The sequence below is a fragment of the Prionailurus viverrinus genome, chromosome B2 (assembly GCF_022837055.1).
Source record: "Prionailurus viverrinus isolate Anna chromosome B2, UM_Priviv_1.0, whole genome shotgun sequence".
Lineage (NCBI taxonomy): Eukaryota > Metazoa > Chordata > Mammalia > Carnivora > Felidae > Prionailurus > Prionailurus viverrinus.
In genome coordinates, this window is record NC_062565.1 from 12,182,987 (window position 1) to 12,198,528 (window position 15,542).

General features: G+C 44.6%; 1 protein-coding gene across 13 annotated transcripts in view; it reads left to right on the forward strand.

The window, feature by feature from the left end:
- ATXN1 (ataxin 1) overlaps positions 1-15,542 on the forward strand; it is a 413,952-nt gene that overhangs the window by 34,993 nt on the left and 363,417 nt on the right. The window contains exon 1 of one of the 13 annotated variants that reach the window (XM_047859140.1): positions 11,458-15,086. The exons of the other annotated variants lie outside the window; for them this stretch is intronic. The gene's annotated coding sequence lies outside the window, so the exon portion shown is untranslated. Of the gene's footprint in view, positions 1-11,457; positions 15,087-15,542 lie in introns of those variants that run through there. 13 annotated transcript variants of the gene reach the window in all.

Here is a 15,542-nt window from a genome sequence, read left to right on the forward strand (position 1 = left end):
AAGTTGGAGCCCAACTGCTGAGCCACCCAGGCGCCCCTCCTTTTTTCTAATAGCTATGCCCAGATTCAAAATTGCTTGCTCTTTTATCGTATTTAAAGTGTCTGTTTACTTTATGGTTTTACAGATATTTGAAAATTTTAAACAATTGTGAAAGACTTTGAACTTACTGATCATAATTTACCGGGAACAGAGGGAGGGAGGGAAGGAGGAGACAGAGAGAGATGGAACAGAATTTGGCCACTTACTTATGTTTGTAACCATCTTTGTACATATTATAACATCAGAGCAGTGGCTTCGTAATTGAGAAAAATTTGGGGGAATAAACCACTGTTTTTTTCAAACTATTACTACTTCCTGGAAGAGAGAGCTTTTGAAATATTATTTGTTATACTAGTTCAAACCAAGGAGGGAGCATGTTCACTGTCTAATTAGGCTCCATATGGCTTGAACTCTTGGGACATCTACCTGAAATAGGACCCTGTTAAGAAATTATTCTGTGTCATACATAATCAGGTTCAGGAGGTCTTAGACATTTGCATTTTAGAATGATAATTGGCATTATCCTCAAAGACAAGTCCCACAAACTTAGATGTTTTCAGTTTAGCAGCAACACCAAGATATATATGGAATCTTTTATTTTAAAAAAGGGTTCCATGTGATCAGCAGTTGAAGAAAATGTCTTTAAAAAATTTTTGATGTCTATTTTTGAGAGAGAGAGAAAGACAGAGTATGAGTGGGGGAGGAGGAGGAGCAGAGAAAGAGGGAGACACAGAATCCGAAGCAGACTCCAGGCTCTGAGCTGACAGCACAGAGCCCGACGTGGGGCTCGAACTCACAAACCGTGAGATCACGACCTGAGCCGAAGTCAGGCACTTAACCGACTGAGCCACCCAGTCACCCCTGAAGAAAAGATTTTTTAAATATTAGTGGGACTCCCCCCCCCCCCCCAACTTTTTGTGGTTCACAGAGTATAAGAAGGTTCTTTTTAGTATTTCATTTTAATCCAGTGATTGAAGTTTTTTATGTTATGACCAGAAGGAAAAATGTATGTGGGGAGGAGGCCTTGGAGGAACAAGAGGTCAGGAGGGTACAGAAACATCAGTTGCCTTTATTTACCAAATATTTACCAATCATTTGTATTTGCTCCTTGTTTACTTGGATCTGAGTTGATAAAAATAAGGTCTGTATTTATTGAGTTTTCTCTCTTAGAAATGCTTAGGCTTCACTTTGGTGGGTTTTTTTTTTTCCTTCTTTTAAAATGGTGCAGAAAAATGTCGCAATAAATGTAGTCCATTTGTAGGGATGGTTCCCTCCCTTATCTGGGCAGAAATACCGTTAGAAGAGAGAATGTGGGAGTAGGTACTGGCCAAATATGTACACTGGGTGCAAGTGATGATTGACCTCATTGATTGGAGAAAGGAAGAAAAATAGTTTAAAACGATTTTTCACAGGATATTTCAACTAAGATGTTTTTCTGAACGCGGATTCTGATTTGAAAACTGGACTGAGCTGTGGTTTGTTTCTTCTGAACAAATTTGCCTTGAATTGAAGGGGGGAGAGTGTTTCTTAAGCCTCCATATCTTTAGGCAGTGAGTCATTTCCATGCTGTTGAGACATTTTCTAGCCTTTCTTGCCGTGTAGTTCATGCTTTTCTCTGGATGTTTTGACTCCTTAAGGAACTCGCAATAACAAATTAACAATCACACTCCTCTGGAATGAAAACATGGGGTAGTGGAGTAAGAAATAGCAGATCTGGAAATCTGAATAAACAGAAATACTCAGCTTTCATACTCAGGCTCTAAAGAAGGAGTCCAGTGTTGTCCAGGTACTAGCAAGATACAACACTTAAAGCAATAAAACAAAACAGAAGCAAAAACCAAAAACCGAAAAAAACCCCCCAAGCCCTACAAGAATGTGCTGTCTGTCTTCATTATCCAAGAGACTGTGATACAAAACCATACGGCACTTTTACGCTTCAAAATTTAATCGGTAATTCTTATTTGTAGTCATCTGACCTTCCTTCCCTCCCTGTGGACCCTAAGTTAGTCAACACATTGGTCTCAATAAAATGAGCTGTATTGGGTTGGGAACCCCACCTTGGCCTGGACTTCTCCATTTCCTCTAGCACCTGGGCCCAGGCCTTGGTGGGAAGGACTTGAATCAGCACAGCTGAGAGACGGTGCTTCCCGAGCTGAGCATTGCACATCCATGTATCAGCCTGGTCTGTCCCATTCGCTGTCCCATTGGAATTTTTAGATGGGAGCCAGGTAGTAAACAGACCGCTCCAGTGGCTACTTCTGCCCTATTGATGTGGTTCCTTGTTCCGGTCGTGTGGATGGAGTAAACTTTACAACCTCCCAGCGCGAACCCTCGGTCTGCTAAGAGGCCTCTGTCAGGAAAGATACGGTCACTCTTTTCATCACCGTGCATGCTTGGAAAAAAACTTTGATGCCCACAGAATCCGAAAGCCTTGGGGCTCCGGATTTCGCGTTCGCCAGGAAGGCAATTGAAACGCTTGCTGAGATTTCATGGACTTTGTGTCGATTCTTAACTCCCGGGTTGGGGCTCGGAATTTCGTTTTTCCTCCTCACCTGTTTCAGATTCTCATGAAGTTTGTCCATACTTGGCCTTGAGTCAGCTGAAAGGGAGTGCCGTTCATTTTGTGCTCAGGACAATGAAGCTCCTTCCTCACCTGTCTGGAATAGCTGATTGGGCTAAACTTCTAGTCTGAGGCATGTGAGTCAGACAGAGGCAAAGATTTAAATGTTATTAACATGAGAAAAATCTTTTGAACGTGAAGTCATCGTGCTTGAGGTTACTTTGAACCCTCCTCATAGTCTTTTTTATGATTTGTACCAGAATCAACATGCTTCGGTTTTATGCTAAAAAACACCGTGGAGTAAAAATGGGCACAAACTGGAAATTACATTATGGCCAGAAACTTTCATATTAGAGAAATGTTAATACTGCAATAAATATTTAGTGAAGCTTCTTGACTCATGAGCGGTTTCTTTTAATGGCTTTTGGGTTCAGGAATTTTGTTTTATTTTCATTTTATTTTTTTAATTTCCATCCAAGTTAGTTAGCATCTAGTGCAACAATGATTTCAGGAGTAGATTCCTTAATGCCGCTGACCCATTTAGCCCATCCCCCCTCCCAGACCCCCTCCAGTAACCCTCTGTTCATTCTCCCTATGTAAGAGTCTCTTATGTTTTGTCCCCCTCCCTGTTTTTATATTATTTTTGCTTCCCTTCCCTTGTGTTCATCTGTTCTGTGTCTTCAAGTTGGGTTCAGGAATTTTTAAGTCAGATGCTTTGTAATTTAAATTAACTTCTAATCAAGGAAGTACACTATGTCATTAATTAAAAATACATATATAGTTAGAAGTTAAAATTGTGTAATTATCTTAATGCTCCAGAGCATCTTTTCTGACTACACATTGGAACTTATTCTGTTGAATGCAGGGATTTGTCCAGAAAAGCTTAAGGAAATTCAGCCTACGCAGGAAAATTTGCTAGATTTATAACTAAAAGGTTTGGCTAAAGGGATGATACATGGCACAATTTTATTTTATCTATAAAAGATCGTATTTGAGTGTTTTTCTCTTGGTCCTTCTTTTAGGATTAAGTAATAATTTGGTTGCTCTAGAGCAGTAAGATTTTTGTAAACTGTGGGTAATTGAACTCATTTTAGCTGCATCAGGGTAGACTACCTTTTAACGAATCCCCAAAAGGTATCTTTTTTATAAAGTGCAAATGTCCCCAGAGATAGCACATGTGAGATGCTGAAGTAGGAAAGAAAGATAATATAAGTATGCCATCTGTTTCTTGAAGGAATGACCTCTTCTATATTGAAAAGTAATGTTAAAGAATTCAAAGTTTCGATTTTTAGTGGAAATCATTTATAAATCATGGCACTGACTTTTAATCCTTAGCAGAATTCTTCTTTATTTCTAAGAAGCTTACATAAATGTTTATATAAATGTAGCCTTAAATATTTTAACATGTCGTCTTCTTCTTCTTTTTTTTTTTTTTTTTTTTTTTTGAGAACATAGAGAGACAGAGCATGAGCAGGGGAGGGGCACAGAGAGAAAGGAAGATAGATACAGAATCTGAAGCAGGCTTCAGGCTCTGAGCTGTCAGCATGGAGCCTGACGTGGGGCTCCAACTCATGAACCGTCTGATTGTGACCTGAGCCAAAGTTGGACACTCAACCGAATGAGCCACCCGGGTGCCCCTAACCTTAAATATTTTAAATGTAGCATACCAGCATTATTTAAAGACAACATTATGCATGATAATGCACAATGTTTTTACATAAAAATGCTTTATACCTTCTTTGGAAGAAAAATCTTCCTTTTTTTTTTTTTAAGGAAAAAAAAAAAAAAGCTCCTGAACATAACGCCTTTTGGAGCAGAGTAGGAAACTCGTATTGTGCTGTGTACATGGAATGAGGGAAGTAACAGTGTCTGCTCGGCTTTAGCAAGTTAGATGCTTCAACTTCCTCAAGAAGCTGAGTTACAGAACCTACATTCTTTTTTTTTTTTAATGTTTTATTTATTTTTGAGACAGGGAGAGACAGAGCATGAACGGGGGAGGGTCAGAGAGAGAGGGAGACACAGAATCTGAAACGGGCTCCAGGCTCTGAGCTGTCAGCACAGAGCCCGACGCGGGGCTCGAACTCACGGACCGCGAGATCATGACCTGAGCCGAAGTCGGCCACCCAACCGACTGAGCCACCCAGGCGCCCCGAGAACCTACATTCTTATTGCAGAAGTATGATTAGTGTTTGGTGAGGCTGATATAGAGTCAGGTATGGTAACGGTAATGACTCAGAGGCTTTGTCATTTGACGTATTTTCTCTGTGTAATTTTAGACTTTTCCTGTTATTTTGGATTTTTTTTTCATTATTTACTAGGGGTTCAGCACCCACAGAGCCAAGAAAAGCAATTGTTACAGGGCTCAGCGTACAGAATCAGTTTTGTTGAACAAAAAGGGAGAAACAAAAAACCTTGTTTTTAATTAGGCTTATCCATTTAAATGTATTATTTTTCCTCATCACTCCACACACGCCCAACATAAAAGTACATTTTGGATTTAAAAGAGAACAAGAAGAGGGGTGCCTGGGTGGCTCAGTCAGTTGAGCCTCTGACTTCGGCTCGCGGTCCGGGAGTTCGAGCCCCGCGTCGGGCTCTGTCTCTCTCTTTCTCTCTCTCTCTCTCTCTCTCTCTCTCTCAAAAATAAACATTTAAAAAATACTAAATAAATAAAAATAAAAGAGAACAAGACGTTTTAGTAAAATGGAAAGTTCAAGATTCTTTGTTTCTTGTACCTTCCCCAGCCATTCCCGCCGGTTGGAGCCTGGGCCCGTGGGGGGCGCCGGGCAGCCGCGGTTGATAAGGGCACATCCCCTCGCTGGTTCACAGCGAGCAGACAGTAGGGAGAATCCCTAACGAGAGCCTGGGATCCTTACCACCCGTCTTGCGTTCCCCCCAGCTCAGCTGGCGCGGCCTGGTTCGTGGGGTGACCGGGGGAGGGGGCCGTGTGACGGAGCTCGTTTGCCTGACGCCACGCTAAGGTGGTCGGGAGTCTTCACTCCTGCTCGCGGGGCTCTTGGAGCTCCCGTGGCTCCAGGTGACCGACGCACAACACAGAGTGACGTCACACGGGCGTGCGTTTTTCTGGGGAGACGGGTGCAGCTTTCGTCAGATCCCCAAAGGATTGTGTGTCCCTCAGAAGGTCAGTAAGAGGCTCTCGTTTACAATGAAGAGATACACAGCCCTTTGTGGAGAGGATATTAAGGCTGAGGTACAGAGAGCAGGCCATAGGCTACCTTTTTTGTTCTATCAAAACGGCCCACGGCACGGTCACACCAAGCTGGCCCCGCACGCGTCCCCGGGAGGTACTTAAACCAATTTGTGTACTCTGAAATAATGGGAAAAGCCACGTCTCAGGGCTCGTAGCATCTGCATTTTGAGCCGACGAGATGCTGCACCCTTGTTCGCTGTAGCTCCGCGTTTTTCTTGTATTGGAAACTGCCCAGTGTGAGACAAATGAGCCGCGTTTGGGAAGACGTGTGCATGATCGAGTGAAGACGGTAATAGCAATCTTTAGAGAACTGGCTTCTGGTTTACATTCGTATTAAGAACTGTGCGGAGCCAGAAGACTTAACGTGGTATGGAAATAAGGATCTGGTTATCCGCTCGATGTGTCAAGCACAACTCTCCTGTACCTTTATATTCGCACACTTGACAGTTTGCAAAACTGAACTTAGATGTACAGCTGATAAGGGCAGATGTTCCTTGTCTGGATTCTAGCTGTTCTCACCATGCCGGCCCCGTACCTGGCCTGCCCCATATCTGCAGAAATCTTTTGTTGGGCAAATTACCTCGGTAGCTTCTCAGAGCAGTCCTGGGGACATAGTGACTTTTAGCGTTTCTCTCTACAGACTCAGGGAGGGCAGATATTTACCTGAGGTCACAAGGCTGCTGGGGAAGGCATTGAAACTTCTCCTTTACACAGTGCTTTACCTTGATCTAGATAATGAAAGTGGAAAAGCCACCTTTTGATGAACTGAGTTTTCATAGGAGAGAATAAGGGAGTGCTTGTAACCCTCAGATATTCTCAAAAACAATAGGAGCCTGCTTGGTCAAACAGGGAGAAAAGCTGAAGGTAATACGTCTTGTTGGTGTTATCAAGTCAGGCTTTTTTTTTTTTTTAACGTTTATTTATTTTTGAGAGATGAGAGAGACCGAGCACGAGGAGGGGGGGAGAGGCAGAGAGAGAGGGAGACACAGAATCCAAAGCAGGCTCCAGGTTCTGAGCTGTCAGCACAGAGCCTGACGCGGGGCTCGAACCCACGAACTGCGAGATCATGACCTGAGCAGAAGTCAGTTTGCTCAACCGACCGAGCCACCCAGGCGCCCCAAGTCAGGCTTTTGTAATTAGTGGAAGAAAAGGAAGATAGTTTATTCATTCCCATCCAACCAGATACTTATTGACTGGCCCTACGCTGGGCCAAGCGTAGTTGTATGCACTGGGGTTATAACAGGGAACGGATGTTGTATAGGTCCCTGCCCTCAGAGAGCTTACCTCCTCACTGGGGACACTGACCACAGAGTAAGCCTGTGCGTTTCCAGAGAAACAAAGAGAACAAGGTATGGTAGGGGAGAGAGAATGATGGCGACAGGGAGAGGGATTGTTTGGGTAGGATGCGGCATTTGTTCAGAGGCTGTGACTTATGATGTACAGAAGCCAGCACTGGAAGATTAGGATGGTGACAGAGGGGTGAGACGTGAGAATCCGGAGAAGAGCCTTCCCTGTTGAGAGAATGGCCAGGCTAAGGCCTTGAGGTCAGAAGGAGACTTTGAGTCTAGAGCTAGACACAGAAGGTCTTGGATTTCGTTCTAAATGGGATGGGAGAATTCGTTTCCTTGGGCAGTCCTAACAAATTTGTCACAAACTTGGTGGCTTAAAACGGCAGAAATTTGTCCTGTCATTGTTCCAAAGAGCACAAGTCAGAAATCAGGATGTCTGCAGGGCCGTACTCCCTCTGAAGTCTCCAGGGGAGAGTCTGTCCTTCCCTGGTCCATCTTCCGGTGTCTCCAACATTGCTTGACTATTGGGAGTATCACTCCAGTGTCTGCCTCTGTCTTCACATGGCCTCTTCCTCTGTGTCTGTGCCCTGGTTTTTTGTTTGTTTGTTTGTTTGTTTGTTTGTTTGTTTGTTTGTTTTTTCTGTCTCTTTTGAGGACACTGGTCATTGGACTTAGGGCCCATGCAGGTAACCCGGGATGATCTCATCTCAAGATCCTTAACCCTATTACGGGTTCTAGGATGTCTGTCTGCAATCCACCTTTCAGGAACCACTGAGTTCCCTAATGGCTCCCATGACAGGAACCACTGAGGGTGTTGAAGCAGAGGGAGGATGGCATCTCCTGTATTTGAAAAGGATGGCTCTGGTGATATGGGGAAATGGTTACAGGCAATGAAGAATCCACCAGGGTGACCATCTGGGAAGCTATCTCAGTGATCCAGGCAGGGGCAGCGATGGAAAGAAACGGGTAGATTTCTGTCTGCATCACGGGTGACACAGAGGGAGTTTGTCGATGGAGTAAGTAGCGAGGAAGGAAAAGAGAAAGGTGCAGGGGGGCAGTGCCTTTCACCCAGAAGGGGGAAGGCTGGTTTAGGACCAGGTTGGTGCAGCAGTGGTGACATCCGGAGTTCTGTTTTGGACATGCGAACTGTGAGCAATGGAGATGTACTTGGACATATGTAGCAAGATGCAAGTTTGAGCTTTGTCAGCCTAGACATGGTTAGCGTCTGACGCCCTCACTTCCACCTCCCTAAGGGGAGGGTTTTCATGGAGCAGAGACGGTGACTCAGTCCATTAGTATGACCATCACAGACTGATGACCACCTGGTATTTCGATCAGGGCCAGAAGAAGAAGGCAAGCCAGTAAGACGGGGCCATGAGGAGAATCTGGCTCAGCTCTCACCGGCTGTCATAAAGGCCGTGTGTGGTTGGCTGTTATTTCGTAAATATCATCGTTTCCTTTGAAATCTTATATTCTAAGCCCGGCAGGCCTGATTGGCAGAGTCACTGATTTTTCTAGTTTGGGATGATGTGCTTATTCTTAAAGCCATCCTCATTTATTAACCTACATTCATTTTTTTTTTTTAATTTCACTACTCCAATCAATAATTATTTCTCTTGACAGTTTTTGACAGCCTGCTACTACATTTAGCTGTTTAGTGTGAATGCAAAAGGTGATCTCTCAATTTGCACGAATGGAGTAAAGTTGGTCTTTTATCCTGTGCTTTGGGGGAATCTGGAAATACAGGCGTGTTTACTCTGCCCTGGGGGAGTTTTTGAGGTAGGAATACTTAATACTTTTCTATATGAGAAGATAGAGAGCTGCAGGGCACTAAAATTTTCTGTTGTGTGGCGTTTTGCTGATGTTGTAAGATTCACTTGAAAGGCTGGATTTCTCTTAATTGGAATTGATAATGTGAGGTCAGCCACAAAATTTGTACTCATGGTGTGCCAGGCACTGCGATAAATGGGATGGGAGATTATACCCAGTCCTTAAGAAGTAGAGTGGACAGCGGGGGAACAAATACCCCCCAAACCAAAACAAAACCAAAAAACCCCCAAAAACGCCACCTCTAAAATGATGATGCCTAGAAATACATAGACAATGAGAGTTTTATCTTGCTACGTACATGCACTTATGATGGTCCTGCCTGCAAATCCCAAGTGACATATGAAGAACAAAAGTGCATGATTATCCTCGTATAGATACATCACGTGCACACACGTATGTGGGCATGTTACGGTCAAGGGCAAACCTATCTAAAGACCAAACAGCGGGGGGAAATGTTCTTTCTCACCCCAATCGCAGTGTTAAACCTCTCCGCAGTTCTCTGCTGTAGCTGTGCGTTTACGTCTTGGTAACTTACGAGCGAGCACATAATATTTAATTCCTGGTTGGATTGTGCAACCAGACAGTCCATTTCCAGAGAAACAGTGCGAAATGTGGAAGTAAGCGTTTTCCTTGAGAACTAGCAGCTTCCTTGCTCCAAGCGGTTCTTCTGTGAGTATGAGAATGACCTCTAGGGTAGAAGTTCTGGAACAGAGGGAGGAGAATAGATTGGGTCACAGTTCACAGGAAAGGAGGAGCTTGGTTCTTCCTCGCAGAGTCTGCCCTTAGCTCTGATGGCCCTCCTCGGGCTGGGGGCGTTGGGCCTCACACATCCTGGCATGATTTAGGGAAGCAGGTAGTGACCTTCTCGTGCCCTCTCTTTCATTTTGCCCCGGGCATATTAATAGAAAAAAAAAATTCACTGTTACATTTTTGTGGCTAAAACTTTTCCAACTCCTGTACTGAGCCTTTGTTTTTCAGCTTAGTAGGACAAAAGGGCTAGCATTTTCTGGACATCATTAAGCCTTCACCATGCCTTAGGGTTCTTTCAAAAAAAAAAAAAGAACGTAAACTCGATTGCACCCGATTGTGGCAGCTCTACCGGGGCACTGCTGTTGGCTCTTACTAACTTGGCTCTGGTTTTTAGATGACTTCTTTAAATCGGGTGCTGGTTTCCAGTCCACATCCACTCACAGGGACGCAGACGTGAAACTTTGTCCCGAAGCATTGAGTTCTTTGGCCTGTTGTCCCAGGAGGCACTGGGGAAATCCGTCGAAAACGAGCACACATGGAAGGGGTGTGTTAGTCGCCTCAGAGGGCCGCCTGATCTCCCCGCCCTGGCGGCCGCCTCGGCCCTTCAGCCCAGAGATGGTTGCAGGTCTGTGTCCAGGCCTCGCCACGCCGGACTCAGGGAGCTACGTCACGTGAGCCTGGCATGGCGTGACTGTGCCAGGGAGTTAATTCACAACGCAAGACGTCATTTACGTATTCTTAGGTCCACTTGATCAGCACATTCTGTCTCTGGGTCCGGCCACGTGGGAATGTAAATAAATCCTAGCTGGAAGCTGCTTTGTGGATTCATCCTGAGAAATTGCTACCTGGATGCAGGTAGCAGTCGTGTCTTGGCACACGATGTTTCCTGAAGGGATGTCGCGTGGAGGCAAGTGGTCGCTTGGTGAGCGGGGAGTCGAACAAGGGAGCGTGGTGTTACTGTTGAGTGGCCCCACGCTGGCACAGCCTGGTGCTCTGCTCATGGCAGGAGAAGCCTGGTGTCTCTAACGGGATCAGAAACGCTGATCAATGGCTACAAGTCCCAGGAGACCTCTCGGCAGGGTGGCCTTGCCAGTGAAGCCGACTCCCTCCCCCCAACAACCTTGGCATTAGCTTTAATGACTATACTTCCCTTTTGAGGACATCGTCTTTTCATCGGCTGCTGTCCAGGGCCCAGGGGGTAGGGGTGGTAATGGTGGGGATGATGCTTTTCTTTTTTCAGTTGGCTTTGTGCGCATTCTAATCCACTACATCTTGTTCTTGCTGTAAACCTCTGACCAGGCCATCCCTTTTCCCCATTTCCAGGTTCCCAGCGGGGAAAGAATAAGTCCCTTGGTGGCTTTAGGATAAACATTCCACGAGTTATCCCTTCAGATCAAGCGCTGTGAGTGGCTTAGCAATATGGAGGCATTCGTCCAGAGCAGGGGTAGGCACGCTATGGCCTGCTGGCCAAATCCAGCCTGCCAGCTGTTTTTGTAAATAAAGTTTTATTGGAACGCAGCCATGCCCATTCATTGATCTGCCGTCTACGGGTGCTTTCGCACTACAACCACAGCCCTGAGTTGAGTAGTTGCGAAAGAGGCTGGAGGCCAGCACAGCCTGAAACACTTACTCTTGGGTCCTTTTCAGAACATGTTTGCCAACCCTGGTCTGTAGAATTTGCAAGTCATAATTGCTGCAAGTAGGAACTAGAAGTACCCCCCGCCCCCCCCCCCCCCGCCTGCTGCCCCCCCCCCCCCCTTCAGTAAACAGATGGAGGGATCAGAGAAAGAATGTGACTTGCCTTAAGGTCACAGAGCTGGTTAGTGGGAGAGCTAGAAGCTGAATTCAAACCTTCTGGTTCCTAGTGTGAGTTTTTGGCCCCTACTTTTGGAGGAGGAACACTGTGAGCTTTACCGTTTACAAGCCATCAGCCATTACAACATAACGAAATTTAGCTTCTTTCGTAGCCAGCCCTGCCTTCCAAACTGACTTCACCAGATAAAATCGCCAGCCAGGCTGGCATTGATATTCATTTATTAATCTTACAAATAATAGCTCCCAGATCTAGGAACGGAGATAAGGGCTAGGGACATGGATGAACAAATAATGCCTTTACCCACAGGAAGTGTGGATGAGAATGGTCAGATATTTGCACGTTGTTTTTTGCAGGGTGTTCTGATAGTGCCATGCACAAAACAAGGCTGTGATCCTGTAGAGGAAGGATGGTGTTAATTTGGCCTTAAGGAGGTAGTGGTGTTGTCAGAGTGGCTTCAAAGAATTAGAGATGTTTGAGCTGGGAGTCTTGCAGGCAGAGAAAGGCGGTAGAAATGGCCTGGGGCCCTCTAGGCATGAATTTGGGACTACTTGTCGACCATAGTGAGAGAGTTGGAAAGGTAGATTGGGGCCAAATTGTGGAGCCCATGGCATTTCGTGATAAGGATGTGTAGTTTACATTCTGGAAGTTTCTGACCTATAGATTCCAGAACACGTGGGCAACCACAGTTCTTATTAAAGAGGGCCATCTTGAGCAGCATCTTTAGATTTAATAATTAATACCACAAATATAGAAACAGCTTTCTCCCCAATATATGTAGCTGGCTGATACTATGATTCATCAACCAAAAACTCATTTGAAGTGTTATAAACTATAAATTTAGACTATTTATTAATAAGTTGATCAATAATTATTAAATAACTTTATAATTCATTATAAATAAATACTTCATTGATACTATTATAAATCAATAGCATCTTTTTGCTTATTGGATATTTCTTGATCACTAGATACTGAATAAAAATAGATATTGACTAAAAGTAATTGCCCGAAGTGTCCAAAATTTTTGATTAAAAAACAATGTTAGGAACTGCTGCTATGGACAGTCATGAAATTTTTTGAGTAAGTGAATGGCCCAGGTTCCAGAGTCAAGCTGCTACAAATTTTATTGGCTGTGTGACTTTGAGTATCAAGTTGTTTAATCTCTGCAAGCTTTAGAGTCTTTCCCTCTAAGGGCAACATTTGCCTTTTCAGATTGGTACAGAGATACCATAAATGTGGGAAAAGCCTGTAGCGAGAGGTTGGTGCCGAGCGATGCTTACTGGTTTTGGTGGTATGGGCACATGTGCCTTAGATCTGACCCAATATGGAGGATGAGCCGACAGGGGGGAGTTGTAAGACCTTTTCGTTATCCAAGTGAGAAATAATGGAGGCCTGGATTAGGGCAGAGGAGGGGGCCTGGAGAGGATGGGAAAGTGTACATCCACCTTCGGCAATGATGTGGAAAGCGAAAGAAGCCACTTCTGTTCATACCTAAAGCGAGGGACCGGGCAGAGATTAGAGTTTGGCGAAACCTAATGGCATGACTTCCTGGCACCGTATCCTGTGAATTATCTGGCAAGTTCCATGGCTCTTAATTCCTGGAATTGATCTAGATAAGAATTCACCCAGGGTAAATTTCTTTTATTAGTTTAATGAATTAATGAACTCCTCCCTGGAACATGTTGAAACTAGAATTAGCACAGAAGTACCTCCTTTCATTAGGGTTTAGCAGAGCCCTGCCATTTAGCCTATACCCATACTAGAACTTTCAAAAGAATGTATACAAGGCAATGCGTGGCATATTCCAATTTTTAAAAAAAAAATGAGCTGAAATTTACATATTAAATATTTAAGCGCCTATGCTTAGAAAAAGTCAGACAGCATAAGTGTTAAGTGTCATCTGAGAGATTTTTATTTCCTTCTTTGTCATTTCTGTATTTTCCAAAATGAATATATGTATTTTTAATAAGTGCTAAAAAGGAAACCAACAACAGAAAGGAACAGATCAGAAGGGCTTCAGGGAATTTGCTGTTCCTGTCTTTTTGAGTAGCTGTTTACAAATGCTAGTGGTAATGGGTGCCTTCCCAACTGTGTCTCAATTCAGTCAGATGGTGTTCTATATCTAGGGATATGGGGGCTAGCTCATAAAGGTGGGTGGCAGTGAGAAATCAGAGTAGCAGTCATACGTGCCGATGGGGCCAGTCAAAATTTGACTATTACGTTTTATTGAATTATTTTTAATGTGAAATTCGAGTCCAGGCTAAGACATATGATTTTTGTTATTTACCATCGTCTCTCAGTCTGCAGATTCTCACACGCGTGGGTGTTTGTGCACATGCATGGGCATACACCGCCGAGGTGCCGAAACGTTCACCGTGAGCAGCGAGAGCACAGATCCAGAAATCAGGAAATGGGGGGTCTGGTCTCAGCTCTGTTACTTGGTTTTGTAATAGGCTTGACTAAGTCACTAGCCTCCCTGAGCCCAGATTCTTCATGTGTGAGTGAGGAATAATCGGTAAGAGTTCTGACCACCTCACAGGGGTATTTTGGAAATCCATTTTGAACGGATTATAAAATGCCATGCATATGAGTTGTTTTCAGTGCTGGCTTGGCTGCTCGTCAGCGTTGTGGTTATGGACACGTGACAGCAGCTCTCTGGACCCCAGTGCGATAAACTCCAGATGACCTTGCTGTCCATCCAGCACAGAGATGTGGGGTTCAGAGATGGTGGGTCAGAAAGGCTTGCCCTGGGGGCAGGTGGTTTTCTAACTGAGCAGGCGTCAGAATCACCTGGAGGGCTTGTGCTACTACGGATCCCTGCCTCCCCGCTCAGGGTTTCTGATTTTATAGAGTGAGGCCTGAGAATATGCATTTTTTTAAGTAGGCACGATCCAGTGTGGAACTTGAACTCAGGACCCGGAGATCGAGACCGGAGCTGAGATCAAGAGTCAGACACTTAACCGACTGACCCACTTGATCTCACCCAGGAGCCCCGAGAATATGCATTTCTAACACATCCCCCATGATACTGGTGCTGCTGTCCCAGAGGCCACACTTGAAGGGTGAGGGCGGGTAGCGGGCAGGTGGGAGAACTGTATACACTGTGAAAAAGCACATCACTGAATTACTCAGTATTCACTACCCCTCCCATGCACGCACACCAAAATCACCCAAACTGGATGTTTTCTGAGATTTCGTTCCTTTTCCTGAACGTTTGGTTCTCTCATGATACCTCAGTCTGTGGAAACACAAAATGACTTTTGGATCAAGCGGTTCTCGCCTCCGTAACCCTACGTAACATCGGCAAACTTACTACCCCCCATCAGCTCAGAACGCGGAGACGATTGTATTCATACGTGTGTGTGCACCAGAGGCCAGCGATGTCTTTGGCTCTGTTCTCCTTTTTAAAAATGCAGTGAGTAAGCTAATTTTGTAGGAATGTCTCAGAAAGCTATTCCTGTAAACCCAGCATTGTTAAGCTGAGATAGAGGAAGCAGCACTGATTAGCTCAGTGTAGACGACTAATCGTGTAGACGACCCTCCAGATTCAGAAGGTTTGGACAGGAACCCTCTGACTCATCCCTTATGGCTCTGGTGTGTGGTAACGTTTAATTTTCTCCCGTGGCATCTCTTTTTTCAGCCAGGGTTAATACTTCTATGTGATTCTTTCACTGGAGGGGATGAGTAAGCGGGGGAGAGTTGGCATTCATTGCTTCATCAACTGTGTGTGTGAGTCATCTCCCGCTTGTCTTATTAATTCAACTGGAAGGAGGGGAAATGTTATCTCTGGTTCCTGAGGCCAGTTTGGGCTTCAGTTAACTAGGAGACTCCCTCGAGGGACTCGTGATCGTAGGTTCATTCACTTACTAAGGGAATGAATAGATTGTGAATCTCATTACTGTAGCATGTATACATAAGTGATATAAATGGCGAACTACGGTAACATCGAGATGTTTATTGATGATCAGGCGCCACAGGCAGGATGTTCGCTCCGGGAGGGTATTCTATGAAAGGTGGTGGACTTAAAAAAAAAAAAAAAGGATGAGTTCA